Source organism: Cetorhinus maximus, unplaced genomic scaffold (genome assembly GCF_964194155.1).
Source record: "Cetorhinus maximus unplaced genomic scaffold, sCetMax3.hap1.1 HAP1_SCAFFOLD_1835, whole genome shotgun sequence".
Lineage (NCBI taxonomy): Eukaryota > Metazoa > Chordata > Chondrichthyes > Lamniformes > Cetorhinidae > Cetorhinus > Cetorhinus maximus.
Window position 1 is genome coordinate 8,678 of NW_027597775.1, and position 17,780 is coordinate 26,457.

General features: G+C 50.8%; 1 pseudogene; it reads right to left on the reverse strand.

The window, feature by feature from the left end:
- Positions 1–3,071: 3,071 nt before the first annotated feature.
- On the reverse strand, positions 3,072–3,242 carry LOC144676710 (U2 spliceosomal RNA; annotated as a pseudogene).
- Positions 3,243–17,780: the final 14,538 nt, after the last annotated feature.

Genomic DNA, 17,780 nt, shown 5'->3' on the forward strand with positions numbered 1-17,780 from the left:
CCTCAATCTTATCCTCCACCTTGTCTCTCTCTGTGTCCTCCTTTGTCCCGTTGTTCTCACTGGGGGCCATGGTGTTTGGAGTGTTACAAGAGTCCTTGGTAGTAGTGACACGAAGCATTTCTTCTGCTTCCCCCTCATTGGCGTTGGCTGCCCGTGCATAAGTGAGGCAGCGTTTGGGGCAGGTCCTGTAGAGGTGACCTGCCTCGCCACACAGGTTGCAGCACTTAGTCTGTTTTCAGTCCTTTGTCTGGTGCCCTTCCTGTTTGCAGTTCTTGCAGAGTGCGGCGCTGCAGTTGGCCGCCACATGACCAGACTTGCCGCATGAGTGACAAAGTTTGGGTTGTCCAGCGTAGACCAGGTAGCCACGGCTTCCCCCGATAGCAAATCTGGAAGGAGGGTGGAAGACGGCTCCCTTACCGTCGGTCTTGAGCGTGACCTTAACCTGGCGTTTGCTGGTCCAAATCCCGAAGGCGTCTCTAACCTCGGTGCAGCTCCCAACCTTGTCGACGTACCTGGCGAGGAAGGTGAACACGTCGGCGACAGCGACGTGGGGGTTGTAGAGATGCAACGTCACCACACGGTCCCGTTGCAACGGCAGAGCAAAGAGCGGCTCCACCGTCAGGATCTTCATCTCCGGCTGGTGTCTCTTCTTCTCGAACACCTTCAGGAACTTGACGCAGGCAGCAACATTCCTGAAGGTCACGTCGAAATATCCAGCGCTGGGGAAGTCTTGCAGGGAGTAGATCTCCTCCGCTTCCAATCCAAACGCCTTCAACAGGATCCGCTTGATGAAGAAGGCCCGATCCATGGGTGCTCCTCCTTCACTGTCCTTCACTGTCACCCGAACGGTGTTACGTACCCCCTGGTTTGGGGCTCCTTTGGTTTTAGCCGTCGCTTCACTACAACTGATCTTAGCCAAAAGGCCGAGAAGCGATAACCCAGAAACCCATGCGCCCGTCCCGTCTTCCTCGGCCTCCGGCTTCACCGTCCGTTTTGCTGCGTGTGGCCGAACACGGGCTGAAGACCCGACAGCCAGCATTGAGCATCAGGACCTTTCTTGCTTGATGCTGCCTCCCTGAAGCAGCGCCTGCAACAGCTTCAAAACCCAACAGGGGGCATCGTCCAGTCCCGGGCTCCGCCCTGACAAGCAGCACAAGTGCACACCAGCAGCAGCCCTGCAGTTGTACCAATATCCAACAGGGGGCATTTTCCAGTCCAGGATTCCACCCTGACAAGCAGCACAAGTGCACACCAGCAGCAGCCCTGCAGTTGCACCAAAATCCAACAGGGGGCATCGTCCAGTCCCAGGCTCCACCCTGACAAGCAGCACAAGTGCAAACCAGCAGCAGCCCTGCAGTTGCACCAAAATCCAACGGGGGGCATCATTCAGATATAAAAACAAAGAACTGCGGATGCTGGAAATCCAAAACAAAAACAGAATTACCTGGAAAAACTCAGCAGGTCTGGCAGCATCGGTGGAGAAGAATAAAGTTGACGTTTCGAGTCCTCATAACCCTTCAACAGAACTGAGTAAAACTAGGAGAGGGGTGAAATATAAGCTGGTTTAAGGTGGGGGGGTGGGGGGAGAGAAGTCGGGCGGGGGGGGGGTGGTGTGGTTGTAGGGACAAGCAAGCAGTGATAGGATCAGATAACCAAAAGATGTCAGGGACAAAAGAACAAAGAGGTGTTGAAGGTGGTGGTATTATCTAAACGAATGTGCTAATTAAGAATGGATGGGAGGACACACAAGGTACAGCTCTAGTGGGGGTGGGGTGATATAAGACTAACAGGGCATAAAAGGTATAAATTTAAAAATAATGGAAATAGGTGGGAAAAGAAAAATCTATATAAATTATTGGAAAAAATAAAAGGGAGGGGGAAGAAACGGAAATGGGGGTGGGGATGGGGGAGGGAGTTCAAGATCTAAAGTTGTTGAATTCAATATTCAGTCCGGAAGGCTGTAAAGTGCCTAGTCGGAAGATGAGGTGCTGTTCCTCCAGTTTGAGTTGGGCTTCACTGGAACAATGCAGCAAGCCAAGGACAGACATGTGGGCAAGAAAGCAGGGTGGAGTGTTAAAATGGCAAGCGACAGGGAGGTTTGGGTCATTCTTGCGGACAGACCGCAGGTGTTCTGCAAAGCGGTCGCCCAGTTTACGTTTGGTCTCTCCAATGTAGAGGAGACCGCATTGGGAGCAACGAATGCAGTAGACTAAGTCAGAGGAAATGCAAGTGAAATGCTGCTTCACTTGAAACGGGTGTTTGGGCCTTTGGACGGTGAGGAGAGAGGAAGTGAAGGGGCAGGTGTTGCATCTTTTGCGTGTGCATGGGGAGGTGCCATAGGTGGGGGTTGAGGAGTAGGGGTGATGGAGTGGACCAGGGTGTCCCGGAGGGAACGATCCCTACGGAATGCCGCCAAGGGGGGTGAAGGGAAGGTGTGTTTGGTGGTGGCAGAACTGTTTTTGAAGGTAGCAGCATCAGAACAGATGCGACGGACGCAAAAGAACTGAGAGAATGGGATGGAGTCCTTACAGGAAGCAGGGTGTGAGGAGCTGTAGTCAAGGTAGCTGTGGGAGTCGGTAGGCTTGTAATGGATATTGGTGGACAGTCTATCACCAGAAATTGAGACAGAGAGGTCAAGGAAGGGAAGGGAAGTGTCAGAGATGGACCATGTGAGAATGATGGAGGGGTGGAGATTGGAAGCAAAATTAATAAATTTTTCCAGTTCCCGACGAGAGCATGAAGCAGCACCGAAGTAATCATCGATGTACCGGAGAAAGAGTTGTGGGAGGGGGCCGGAGTAGGACTGGAACAAGGAATGTTCCACATACCCCATAAAGAGACAGGCATAGCGGGGGCCCGTGCGGGTACCCATGGCCACACCTTTTATTTGGAGGAATTGAGAGGAGTTAAAGGAGAAATTAAAGGTAAAGGGGGCATCACTCAGTCTGGCACCAATGAGCCTGTCCTGCCACTCAGCACAAGTTCAGTTCAACCAGATCAATGATGGAAAGCAGGACAATGCTCTGAATGACTTTTTCTTCTTTTCAGTTTCCCTTTCACCCTGTAGAGGGCAAAACTGCACCATTCCTGAAGACGCTGCAATACCAGGTCGATGTGTGGAATGGACGGAGAAAGATCCTGTTCCATCTCCCTGCTCCAAAAATAAATTTAATATTTGGTCCCCAGATAAAGGACGTATCGGATATTAAACTGATAAGAACAGATTTTTTTTTGAAAAATATACTTTATTCATAAAATATCTGGAGGAACATTCCAAAACATTTCAAAATCACCATCACAAAACTACAATCAGATTCAACTTTTACACATTGATCACAAGGTGCATCGATACAATCAATGAATATTACAATCATTTCAATATGGTCAATGCAGACAATCAGACAAAAGTATTGGAGTTATCAACATACATCATGTTGCTCTCTGAGGTGCTTCAATATAATTAGTATTCACTGCAGACATTCATTTGGAGCTGTACAGCCCGAGGGGCTCTCAACATTTCCCAGTCCCTGGGTGCACTGTGGCAGAAAGGTCTTAGACAGCGACCCTTCCCCATTGCGCCTTTGCGGTGGCTGCCCCAAGCTTTAGTGCGTCCCTCAGCACGTAGTCCTGGACCTTGGAACGTGCCAGTCTGCAACACTCGGTCGGGGACAACTCTTTGCGCTGGAAGTCCAACAAGTTTCAGGCAGACCAAAGAGCGTCTATCACCGACGTCCAGACCTTCTTTGCAAAGGCACAACCACAAGGAGGTGAACAACGGTCTTGTCCCCACCACAGCCACCTCAAGGGGAACGTGCAGAGGGGGTGAGACTCCTGCCGTGTTGCGGAATCCCTCCCCAAATCTCATTTTGAGAGCACATCCACCATGTTTGTCCAGACTCTCCCATGTACTGTCATCAAAGCCCTATGTAATGGAGGAGAGGAAGGACTGGGACTCCGTACTGTCTGTGGGCTTCACGTCATACAATCCGACATAAAAGGATTTGCTGATCCTCAAAATGTCGGACTGCGATGACTTTACTGAGCCGTCTTCTTCCTTCAGGCTGCTGATCACAGAGCTCTCTCTGTGTACCTTTTGGAAGAAGAAACGTGAGCACGTCTCATCCTGCTCCACGGAGCGGACTCTGGAACGGAAGATGATCTTGGAGGCCTCCGAGGCAAAGAGCGAGGCTTGCTGGCTCTTCACCTATTGGAGTTCCTCCTTGACATCCACCCCCATCGACTGCAGCTGGAGCAGGTTTTTCTGGAGACAGGAAACGTTCCCCCAGCCTCTCCCTCTCTCTCTTGCCTTCTGAATACCTTTGAGGGTGAAAACCTCTTCATGTTACTAACAAAAACACATGAACATATGAATTAGCAACAGGAGTCGGCCTCTCAGCCTTTCAAGCCCACTTCGCCACTCAATAAGCTCCCGGCTGATCTGATCGTAACCTCATTTCCACATTACCCCCTACCCTCGATAACCTTTCACCCACTTACTTCCCAATAATTAAAAATATTCAACGATTCTGCTTCCATCGCCTGTTGAGGAAGAGAATTCCAAAGTCTCACGACCCTCTGAGAGAAAAGAATTTCCCCTCACCTCTGTCTTAAACAGTGGCCCCAAATACAAGATTCTCCCACAAGAGGAAACATCCTCTCCACATCCACCCTCTCAAGGCCCCTCAGCTTCTTGTATGTTTTAATCAGGTCGCCTCTTACTCTTCTGAACTACAGCAGATACAGGCCTAGCCTGTCCAATCCTTCCTCATAAGGCAATCCGCCCAATCCAGGTACTAGTTGGGTAAACCGTATCTGAATGGCTTCCAACGCATTGACATTCTTCCTCAAATAAGGAGACCAATAGTGTACACAGTGCTCCAGATGGGGTCACACCAATGCCCTGAATAACTGAAGCATCAGCTCTCTACTTTTCTATTCAACAGTGAGGCCCGAGTGCGCAGGCGCAACTGTTGCTGACGCCTTTCCAGTCAGCGGAAGGAGTTACAGTATTTTCAGTGGTAGCAATAGAATCAACATCAGTGCTGCCTCTATTAAATAGCTCAAGGAACGCTGCTTATGGAAAACAAAGAAAAGATTGCTTTCTATTATTCTGCCTGATTGCGTTGGTTGATCTTAGATTTTTCCTTTCTGATTGTGCAATTTAATTAACGGTAACTCGAAGCATAACCATACCAGTGCACTTTCAAACGCCATTTGGGCCCAATTTCCAGATGACAGTCGAACCGGAATTGTCCCGGCCTGTTTCTGTGCTGTAAACTTGTGTGCAGACGACTGAGATGATATTTACACCAGGGAATGGAAAGAAACATTAAAGAATTTCAAGACATCAGCAAAAAAAATGTCAATGTGAAAAGCTAAGACACTGATGTGAGGGGGGCAGTGAGACAACTGAAAACAAAGAGGACATGTCGCTAAAGTCTGAATTTAAAATAGAAAATTCTGGTCAAACAGGTTAGGGACAGTTGTAAAAAACAACACAGCTTCCCCCCCTCCCCCACCCACCCAGCCAAAAGCTGTTTACAGAATGTCTGTGAAAAGAGCTACGCAGAGATTTAAAGAGACACTCCATTCAGCTGACTAAAAGTATCTTCACTTACATCAGTATAGCTCCAAACTCACGATCCAGCTCCATTTACTCCTGTGCTTCACTTGCTGACTCTGTAGCCTCTCAAGCAGAAGGTTGTGGGTTCAAATCTCACTCCAGAGATTTGTGCACTTAATCCAAGCTGACAGTCCTGTTGGAGGAGATCGGAAATCAAGGCTTTAACAAGTAGCTGAAAAAGATCCCAGGTACGATTCAAGCTGGGGAATTCTCCCTGGTTTCCTGCTGAACATTTATTCTTCAACCAACATCAGTTAAAAGAGGTTATTTGTCATTATCCCGCTGTTGTATATGGGTCCTTGCTGGGTACAAAATAACTGCCACACTTACAACAGCAAAACACATTTCAACACTTCAAAAGTGCTTCATGGAGTAAAGTGTTTGGAATATTCAGTAATGAGCAGAAACAGAATATCTCTGTGATAATACACACAGAAAATGATGGAAATACACAGCAGGTTTTCAGCCTCTGTGTGGAGTAACAGAGTTAACGTTTCAGGTTGTGATGAAAGGTCATTCACCTGAAAAGTTCACTCAGTTTCTCTCTCCAAAGTGATCAAGGTAAGCATCAAGAGGTTTTTCATCCTCAAAGGCACCCAGAAAGCTAGAAAGGAACAGAGGGAAATGTCCCGACTCCAGAAAAACATGCAGAATCTGCTCTGGCTGCAGTCGATGGGGGTCGATGTCAAGGAGGAACTCCAAGAGGTGAAGAGCCAGCAAGCCTCGCTCTTTGCCTCGGAGGCCTCCAAGATCATCTTCTGTTCCAGGGACTAAGGCCCTTGAGTCCTTCGAGAAGAGTAAAACTCCTGGAAGCGACGGCTTGCTGGCGGAGTTGTATTCGGCTCTGTGGGACTGGATCGGCCCAGACCTGCTAGAAGTGTACGAGAGTATGCTCCTGGCCGGCAGTATGTCAGAATCCATGAGGAAAGGCATCATCACCCTCATCTACAAGCACAAGGGGGGAAGGGAGGAAATTAGAAATTGGTGACCCATTTCACTGTTGAATGTGGACTATAAGCTTCTGTCCAAGGTCATCGTCAATCGGGTCAAATCCGCTCTGGAATTGGTGATCCACCCTGACCAGACCTGCACTGTGCCGGGCAGGAAGATCTCTGACAGCCTGGCGCTGCTCAGGGATACGATTGCCTATGTACAGGACAGGGGTGTGGATACCTGCCTCATCAGCTTGGATCAGGAGAAGGCCTTTGACAGAATATCGCACACCTACATGGTGGATGTGCTCTCCAAAATGGGGTTTGGGGACGAAATTCGCAACTGGATCCAACTGCTCTACACTAACATCAGTAGCGCAGTCTCAATCAATGGGTGGGAAACAGATAGCTTTCCCATTAAATCTGGAGTCAGGCAGGGCTGTCCTCTCTCGCCTGTCCTGTTTGTGTGTTGCATAGAACCCTTTGCTGAGTCCATCAGGAAGGATCCGGGCATAAGAGGAGTGACGATCCCAGGCAGTGGAGGCACTCAGGTCAAAGCCTCCCTGTACATGGACGATGTCGCCGTCTTCTGCTCGGATCCGCTGTCGGTGCGCAGACTGATCCACATCTGCGACCAGTTCGAACTGGCCTCGGGAGCCAAGGTAAATCGTGGGAAGAGCGAGGCCATGTTCTTTGGGAACTGGGCTGACCGATCCTTTGTCCCCTTCACCGTCAGGGCTGACGGCCTGAAGGTGCTGGGGATATGGTACGGAGGGTCCGGGGCATGTGTTAGAAACTGGAAGGAATGAGTGGCAATGGTAATAAGAGCACTGGGCATGCACCCAAACCCATTCTTAGGAAGGATGAGTGCCCATGAGTAGCATGTTGGCATGGGTCAGTGTGGAGAACAGTTAGGGGCTGGCCATCCCCCATGGACCTCAGGGGTGTTACAGTCAGTGGCAGCTGCCAATGATGCCGAAGTTCGCCAAGGGGGTGAGCCCTGGCTGCATGGACTGAGTGCCTTGCGGGTCGAGTGCCACGAATCGGATGTGCCCTGCGAGATGGTCCTCAGCTGGGGTTGGACTGGCTGCAATGGCGCTGCAGGTAGAGAGTGGACTCACTGCTCCTCTATACTTTCAGGAGAAGACATCCCATAACAATATTGAGAGGTCACAGACTGGCGGGGAACCCCACACCTCCTCATCCTCACTCACTATAAGCAGAAGGCCTTGGAACTCGAGGGGCAGCAAGTACCTCGGTCAACCAGCCATGGTGAGGTTGGGGTATCAGACGAAGGTCAGAGTGCAGCGCACTGAGGTGAGAACTTCAGCTTGTGCAACCATTCTAGTGTAGCCTCTTCATTGATGTGCGCCTCGAACCTGGAGTCCCCATTGACAATCAAAAGACGAGGGCACCATGAAGCAGATCTCCGTTGTCTCACCAGGGTGCCTGGCATGTACAGTGAGAGTCTGATGACTTTCACTAACGACATGTTCATCTTCTCCCTTTTGGGTTCAGCAGCAGGCGCTCGCACTCAGGACCCTGAAGGGCCACCCCTGACCCCGGAAGATCACCATGTTCCCCACGCGCCTGCCTCACACCCGCTCTGTCAAGCAGGCACCAGCGCAGATACCAGCATTAGATGGCCGTCCAGTATCTCAGTGCACATTGGTGAGGGCACTTCACACTCGTTTGAGGTGCAGGCGGAGGCAGAGAGTGCCCAGGGTGCTGGCAGTCGGAGGACTGCTGGAGACCAGGACGATGCTCAGTCGAAGGCTGATGATGAGCCTCTGGAGTCGTCCATTAGGAAGCAGATGCTGGACGTCCAGCGGGGTGTGCGGGAGGATCTAGCGGAGATCTATGAGGGTACGTGCGCCATGGTCTCCGTTATGGAGGAGTCCATGCGGAGCATGACCACTGAGCGCACTGCCTCAGCCAAGGAGAGAGTGGTGACTGCCAGGGAGAGGCTGCCCCAGGGACAGGATCAGGGGTCCCTGGGGATACACTCGGACCTGCAAGCGCTCACACCGGCAATGACCTCAGGTGGTCAGTGTCTGTGTGTGAGATGGATGGGGTACCCAGTATACCAGCTAGGTGCCCGTCCATCAATGGTGAGCAGGGAGGTCCTGAGTGACCTCACGTTGGCGCACGAGCTGCCTGTTGTCTCTGCGGGCTCCTCTCAGGGCTCTATGGATGATGGCAGCAGCCCCTCTGCCCCTCTGCCAGTGACCGTGGCATCTGATGAGGCTGCGGCGACTGGGGAGATGGCAGCCATGGCACTGGCCGCTCCCTCCCAGGTGGGGACAGCACAGGCTCCACTGGCCAGAGGACGACCGCCAAGGTCACCCAGGCCAACAAGGCAGCAGAGTCAGCAGGCTGCCTCCAATGCCAGTGCCAGCGAGGGGGCAGCACCTAGACATAGCACCCACAAATGTAAATTTAAAGCACCTTAAGCACAAGATGGTCTTGTCACGGGTGATGTTTTGTTCCCCCATTTTGCTTTGAGTTTTTTAATGGTGTGACAAACAACACCGGTTAATGTTCAGTTCAGGAATCTGTCACCTGCAACATTAAATGACATTTGATTTTGTGTTATTGGCCTGAGTTTGCTTCATTTGTTCTGCAGGTGCAGCGTAGGCCAATATTTAATGATGCACCGAAATATCGCGAGAGTGCGCGTTGACGTTGGGACGCTCGGCTGATGTCAACATGTTTCATTTCAGGCTCGAGCGAATCGGACACGCGCCCGCCCACCAAGCCAAAAATTCTGCCCATTGAGTTCAGTCTTTAACCTATTTTGGGCAGTGAAAGAAGTTGTTTTGGACAATGGAGCCCCAAATCCTGGAAAACCGTTCATACAAAAGCACCATTCACTTGCAAATACACCTCTCCACCACTCTCTCTCTCTCTCTCTCACTCCACTGCAGCTTTTACCTCACAACATTTTAAACCAGTTCTCTGCTGCCGCTGCTGATACCGCTCTTAAAAGTACAGCAAGCTCCCAGCTCAAAGCTCATAGACTTTACACAGCTGCTGACAAGCGTCTAAATTCACGATCACACAATGGTTACGGTGCGTAAGCAGGCCAATCGGCCCATCGTGTCTGTACTGGCTCTCTGAATGAGCATCTCAATACCCAGTGCCATTCTCCTGCCCTCACCCAATAACCCTACAGATTGTTTCTTTTCAACTAATTATCTAATTCCCTCTTGAATGCTTTGATTGAACCACACTCTCAGTCAGTGCATTCCGGACCCTAGCCACTCACGGTGTGAAATCGGTTTCTCTTATGTCACTTCTGCTTCTTTGACCCGTTGCTTTAAATCTGTATCCCCTCATTTTCGATCATTTCACAAGTGGGGACAATTTCTCCCTATCTACTCTCTCCAGACCTCTCAAGACTTTCAATACCTCTATCAACTCTCTTCTCAGCCTTCTTTTCTCTCAGGAAAACAGTCTCAACGTCTCCAATCTTACTCCGTAACTGATCTTCCACATCCCTCTTCGGCACTCTCTCCAATGCCTTCACATCCTCCCTAAAATGTGGTGCCCAGAACTGTACGCAGTACTCCAGCTGTGGTCTAACTCGTGTCTTATACAAGCCCCTATTAATAAAGCCTAGGATACTGAACGCTGTGTTAACTGCTCTCTCAACTTGTCCTGCCACCTTTAATGACTTATGCAAATACACACCCAGGTCCATCTGTGTCGACGCCCCCTTTATTTTGTGCTGTCTCTCTATGTTCTTCCTACCAAAATGCATCAGCTCATATTTCTCCACACTGAACTTCATCTGCCACATATCCGCCCATTCGACCAACTAGTCTGTGTCCTTTTCAAGTTCTCCACTGCCCTCTTCACGGTTCACAGTTGCTTCCAAGTTTTGTATCGTCTGCAAATTTTGAAAAATTTTCCTCTACTCTAAGGTCTAAACCATTCATATATATCAGGAAAAGCAAGGGTCCAATACTGACCCCTGGGGAACTCCACTACAAACCCGCCTCCAGCCCTAAAATCATCCATTAACTATTACTCTCTGTTTCTTGTCACTCAGTCAATTTTCTATCCACATTGCTACTGTCTGTTTTATTCCATGAGATATAACTTTTCTCACAAGTCTGTGTGGCACTGTATCAAATGCCTTTTGGAAGTCCATGTACACCACATCAACAGCATCACCTTCACCAACCCTCTCTGTTACCTCTTCAGAAAATTTCAGCAAGTTAGGGAAACGCCATTTTCCCTTAAGAAATCCATGCTGGCTCTTCTTAATTAACCCGCATTTGTCCCTGAATTTTCCGTGCCCGCTGGTGGTGGGCATGATAGGTGGCGCGATCGGTTTCACGATGGTGGGAAGGCAGGTTGTGATTGTCTGCTCAGCCCGCCAACGACAGGCCGCGTTTCCCACCATCGGTCATCGGGAACCTCATTGTAATACACCAGCATATCATTATCAGGCCATCCCGCCAGGCTCTTGCACCCCCGCTGGATCATCCGTCCACGTCAGCGGGAAAGCACGCTGACGTGTTTCACAACAGCACAGAGGTGACGTGCACTTGGCGGCTGCACTTTGGGTAAACTGGAGGTGAGTGAACAGCTCACTGGGGTTGCCTGTTGCTTTCCAGGCTTCAGGGGCACAGGGGGGGTCGGGGGTATGTGCTGCCCTGCCTCGGAGGCGACTTTTGTGGGTGAGGGGGAGTGGGGGGCAAGTGCAGCCTTGCCGTTGAGGTGACTGGTGGCTGAGGGTCATCGTTTGCTGTGCCCTTTACAACCTGGCGCTCCAACAGGGAGACGAGCTGGCTGAGGAGGAGCTGGAGGAGCTGCAGACCTCCTCCGATGAGGAGGACGCCGAAGGGGATGAGGCTGAGGAGGTCCTCGGAGGCGGCGATGACGGGGATGAGGACCTCGCACAGGCTAGACGAGGCAGGCACGCTCGGGAGGCCCTCATAGTTGCTAGATTTGTGGAGGATGATGATGACATGCAGTGAGGAGACACCATAGTCCCTCACATCACATTTGTGAACGTTTGGCTCCCGTCTGGCTTATGGCAGAATGTGAGAATGCTTCTGTCATGGAGACGCAGGGGAGGCCCTAATAGTCACTCAATTGCAGGAAGATGATGATGACCATGCACTGTGCACACTCCATAAATCTTCACACAGCTTCTGAGAATGTTGCTCCAGCAACTGTGACATGAACGAGTCCTTTGCAGCCCCTGCCCTGAGCTTTAGTGCGTCCCTCAGCACATATTCCTAGACCTTGGAATGTGCCAGTCTGCAACAATCCGTCGGGGACAACTCTTTGCACTGGAAGACCAATAGGTTTCAGGCCAAAGAGCATCCTTCACCGAGTTGATGATCCTCCAGCTGCAGTTGATGTTTGTCTCAGTGTGTGTCCCTGGGAACAGCCCGTAGAGCACAGAGTCCTGTGTCACAGAACTGCTCGGCATGAACCTCGACAGAAACCACTGCATCTCTCTCCAGACCTTCTTTGCAAAGGCACAATCCACAAGAAGGTGAACAACGGTCTCTTCCCCACCACAGCCACCTCGAGGGCAACGTGCAGAGGGGGTGAGAATGCAGGCGTTTGGGAAGGATGTGACTTGGGGGAGGTTGTGACAAAGCGGTATTGTCACTGGACTAGTTATCCAGCGACTCAGCATAGTGCTCTGGGGAGCCGGGATCAAATCCCATCACGGTAAATGGTGGAATTTGAATTCAATAAAAATCTGGAATTATAATTCTAATGATGACCATGAAACCATTGTTGATTGTTGTAAAAACCCACCTGGTTCACTAATGTCCTTCAGGGAATGAAACCCGCTCTCCTTAGTGCTCTGGCCTACATGTCACGCAATGTGACTCTTAAATACCCTCTGAAATGGCCCAGCAAGACACTCATTGTATCAAACCGCTAAAATGTCAAAACAGAATGAAACGGGACTGACCACCCGGCATGGACAAAGTGAACAAAGTCTTTAGTCTTTCCACCCCACCCCCACTAGAGCTGTACTTTGAATATCCTGTCTTGCATTCTTAATTAGCACTTTTCTCAGACAAAGACCACCACCTTCAACACCTCTTTGACCCTTTTGTCTCTGACATCTTTTGATTATCTGCTCACACCACACCCTCAATGTGTCTCTTCCCCCCCACCCACCTTAAACCAATTTATATTTCTCCCTTGTTGAAACTATGCTTCAGTTCTGCTGAAGGGCCATGAGGGCTCGAAACGTTGACTGATTTCTTCTCCGCCGATGCTGCCAGACTTGCTGAGTTTTTCCAGGTAATTCTGTTTTTATTTTGTTTTGGATTTCCAGCATCCGCAGTAGCTTTTAGCTTTTTGTTTTTATCCAACTTTCTTTCTTTCTCTCTCTCTCTCTCTCTCTCTCTCACTCACTCACCCGCAGCAGCTACACACAAAAAACACGCACGCTCACCCAACACTCACAGACAGCACTCTCATCTCACAAACACTCTACCTCACTTATACAAAAACAGCTTTCACTTGCAAATACACCTCTCAAACACTCTCTCAGCTGCACCTTTCGCCTCACAACATTTTAAACCAGCTCTCTGCTGCCGCTGCCGCTGCTGCTGCTGACACAGCAACAATCAAAACTCACACCTCAAAGCTCACACACTTTACACAGCTACTCCGAAACCTCTACATCCACATTCACACAATCCTTACATTGCACAAGGAGCCCATTCCGCCCGTCGTGCCTGCACCAGCTCTCCCGGTGAACATTTCACCTCGTGCCTTTCTCCTGCCTTCTCCACGTAACCCGGCACATGCTTTCTTTTCAAATAATCATCTCATTCCCTCTTCAATTGAACCTGCCTCCGCCGCGCTATCAGGCGGTGCATTCCAGACCCTGACCGCTCGCTGCTCCTATCGCTTTTGCTTCTTTTGCCAGTTACTTTAAACCTGTGCCCTCTCCTTCTCGATCCTTGCCCCGGTGCAAACAGTTTCTCCCTATCTACTCTCTCCAGACCCCTCATGATTTTCAATACCTCTATCAAGTCTCCTCTCAGACTTCTTTTCCCCAAGGAATACAGTCCTAATTTCTCCAATCTTACTTCATAACTCAACTTCCTCGCCCCTGGAACCAAACTCGTAAACCTCTTCTGCACTCTCTCCAATGCCTCCACTACCTTCCTAAAATGCAAGTCAAAATGCAATCCCTCAGAGTCGGCATGGCTTTATGAAGAGTAAATCGTGTTTGACTAATTTGCTAGAGTTCTTTGAAGATGTGACAAGCAAAGTGGATAACGGGGATCCTGTAGATGTAGTATGTCTGGACTTCCAGAAGGCATTTGATAAGGTGCCGCACAAAAGATTAATACACAAGATAAGATCACACGCAGCTAAGGGTAATATATTAGCTTGGATAGAGGATTGGCTAACCAACAGAAAGCAGAGAGTCAAGATAAATGGGTCTTTTGTGGATGGCAAGCTGTAACTAGTGGGGTGCCACAGGGTTCGGTCCTCGGGCCCCAACTATTTACTTGGATTCAGGAGTAGAAGGTACTATAGCTAAATTTGCAGATGACACCAAAATAGGTGGGAAAGTAAGTTGCAATGAAGAAATAAGAAATTTACAAATGGATATGGACAGGTTAGGTGAATGGGCCAAAATTTGGCAGATGGAGTTTAACTAAGTTAAATAAGTTTAATAAGTGTGCGGTTATCCATTTTGGTCAGAAGAATAAAAAGGCGACTTATTATTCAAATGGAGAGAAACTTCAGAAATGCTTCAGCACAGAGGGATCTGGGTGTCCTCGCGCACGAATCGCTGAAAGCTAGTATGCAGGTACAGCAGGTAACAAGGAAGGCAAATGGAATCGCTTCTCGGCCTTTTGGCTAAGATCAAGTGTAGTCGTGAAGCAATGGCTATAACCAGTCGAGCCCCATATCATGGGGTACGTAACACCGTTCGGGTGACGGTGAAGGACAGCGAAGGAGGAGCACCCATGGATCGGGCCTTCTTCATCAAGCGGATCCTGTTGAAGGCGTGTGGATTTGAAGCGGATGAGATCTACTCCCTGCGAGACTTCCCCAGCGCTGGATGTTTCGACGTGACTTTCAAGCGTGTGGCAGCTTGCGTCAAGTTCCTGAAGGTGTTCGAGGAGAAGAGACACCAGCCGGAGATGAAGATCCTGACGGTGGGGCCGCTCTTTGCTCTGCCGTTGCAACGGGACCGTGTGGTGACGGTGCATCTCTACAACCCCTACGTCCCTGTCGCCGACGTGTTCACCTTCCTCGCCAGGTACGTCGACAAGGTTGGGAGCTGCACCGAGGTTAGAGACGCCTTCGGGATTTGGACATGCAAACGCCAGGTTAAGGTCACGGTCAAGACCGACGGTAAGGGAGCCATCTTCCAAGCCGTGGCTTCCTTGTCTACGCTGGGCAACCCAAACTTTGTCGCTCATGCGGCAAGTCTGGTCATGTGGCGGCCAACTGCAGCGCCGCCCTCTGCAAGAACTGCAAACAGGAAGGGCACCGGACAAAGGACTGCAAACAGACTAAGTACTGTAACCTGTGTGACGAGGCAGGTCAACTCTACAGGACCTGCCCCAAACGCTGTCTCACTTATGCACGGGCAGCCAAAGCCAATGAGGGGGAAGCAGAAGAAATGCTTCGTGTCACTACTACCAAAGACACTTGCAACACTCCAAGCAACATGGCCCCCAGTGAGAACAACGGGACAAAGGAGGACACAGAGAGAGACAAGGTGGAGGAAAAGATTGAGGCAGCAGATAGCCAATCAACAGCACTGCCCCTGAACCTCCCACTCCTCAGGAGAGCGAATCAATGGAGGAGGAGGCAGCAGCGGAAAATCAGCAGGGGGAGTGGCAGCTGGTGAAGAGAGCCAAAAGGAAGAAGGGGCTAAGAAGGGACCAAGCCACTTCCCAGACAAGAGGCAAGAGGCGTCTCCCATCCGACACGGATGAAAAGGGCAGCTGCTCTTCGGACGAAGATGTGCCGGGGCGGCACCTACAGAAGAAGCGCAAAAGCTCTAGGGATTTGGAAGACGAGACACCCGAGCTCCAGAACATTGGAGACAATGAGGAGACCAGCGCACCCCGACTTTGCCTACAACCCGAAGAGGCCAGCTCACCCCAGCCCCAGCAATCTGGGAGCAGTGAAGCGCTCAGCACACCCCAGCTCCGGGAAGCCGGGAGCAGCGACGCCAAAGAGGGGGAGAGGATTGGGGAAGCTTCTCCAACAGAGGACATTTCAAATCCCGTCCTCTACACGAATCCCCAGATGCCACCTGAGCAGAACATCTCCAATGGGGAGGTTCAGGACAGTTTCCTCAGCCCATCCAAAGTGAGGCAATTTGTGAACACCATGGGTATGCAGGAGCAGACCAAACTTCTGGGACTCTCGGAGACAACAGGTTTGGTAAGAGACTAAATGCTTTAAAATGGGTGTAAAGATTGTATCCATAAATGTGCGTAGCATTAAATCTACTACACGATGTGCTGCGACCTTGGACTACCTTGCCAAGGTCAAAGCTGACCTGTTGTTTCTGCAGGAGTGTGCGATACCGCACCTCAGCTCCTACAGGCAACGGTCACGATGGTGGTCCCACGGGCCATCGATCTGGTCGGGAGGAAACGACTCTCGTTCCTCCGGCCTGGGTATTCTGCTGCAGGGAGGCAACTTCGCCGTCTCCGAGGTTAAGGAGGTGGTGGGCGGGCACCTCCTGGTAGCAGACGCAATGTGCAAGAATGCTCCACTCCGGTTAATTAACATGTACCCCCCGGCACAAAAGGGCAAGCGGCTGGCGGTTTTTCAGCAGCTCCCATTGCTGCTGGCGACCTCCAGGCTGGTCATTCTGGGCGGTGACTTCAACTGCATCATCGATGCGGCTGGACGATCCGGCAGGGCCAACAGCACATTGGACGCTACGTCCAGATCCCTGATGGAAACAGTAAAGGATGCCAAGCTGCACGACGTCTTCAGCAACCCTGCAGACGGAGCGCAGCGTAGATACACCTGGTCGCGGCCAGAGGGGTCCATCCGTTCCAGGATAGACTTCCTGTTTGTGTCCCGAGCACTCGCAGTCAGATCCACCAACGTTAAGCCAGTGTTCTTCTCTGACCACTGCCTCCTACTGGCGGACTGCCACTTGGAGGAAGACCTGAGGGTGGGCAGGGGGGCATGGAAGCTAAATGTGCAACTGCTGACCCCAGAGAACATTGAGGAGCTCAAGAGGGATTACAAAGGTTGGAGAACCGTGAAACCCCTCTTTGAGTCCCTGACACACTGGTGGGAAGTGATCAAGGGAAGCATCAAGAGGTTTTTCATCCGCAAAGGCACCCAGAAAGCTAGAAAGGAACAGAGGGAAATGTCCCGACTCCAGGAAAAGATGCAGAATCTGCTCCGGCTGCAGTCGATGGGGGTCGATGTCAAGGAGGAGCTCCAAGAGGTGAAGGGCCAGCAAGCCTCGCACTTTGCCTCGGAGGCCTCCAAGATCATCTTCCGTTCCAGAGTCCGCTCCGTGGAGCAGGATGAGACGTGCTCACGTTTCTTCTTCCAAAAGGTACACAGAGAGCGCTCTGTGATCAGCAGCCTGAAGGAAGAAGACGGCTCAGTAAAGTCATCACGGTCCGACATTCTGAGGATCAGCAAATCCTTTTATGCCGGACTGTATGACGTGAAGCCCACGGACAGCACGGCCTCCCAGTCCTTCCTGTCCTCTATCACGGAGGTCTTAGACCACAGTACGCGGGAGAGCCTAGACAAACCGCTAACTCCTGACGAACTGACTAAGGCCCTCGAGTCCTTCGAGAAGAGTAAAACCCCCGGAAGCGACGGCCTGCCGGCGGAGTTGTATTCGGCTCTGTGGGACTTGATCGGCCCAGACCTGCTAGAAGTGTACGAGAGTATGCTCCTGGCCGGCAGCATGTCAGAATCCATGAGGAAAGGCATCATCACCCTCATCTACAAGCACAAGGGGGAAAGGGAGGAAATTAGAAATTGGCGACCCATTTCACTGTTGAATATGGACTATAAGATTCTGTCCAAGGTCATCGCCAATCGGGTCAAATCCGCTCTGGAATTGGTGATTCACCCTGACCAGACCTGCTCTGTGCCAGGCAGGAAGATCTCTGACAGCCTGGCGCTGCTCAGGGATACGATTGCCTATGTACAGGACAGGGGTGTGGATACCTGCCTCATCAGCTTGGATCAGGAGAAGGCCTTTGACAGAA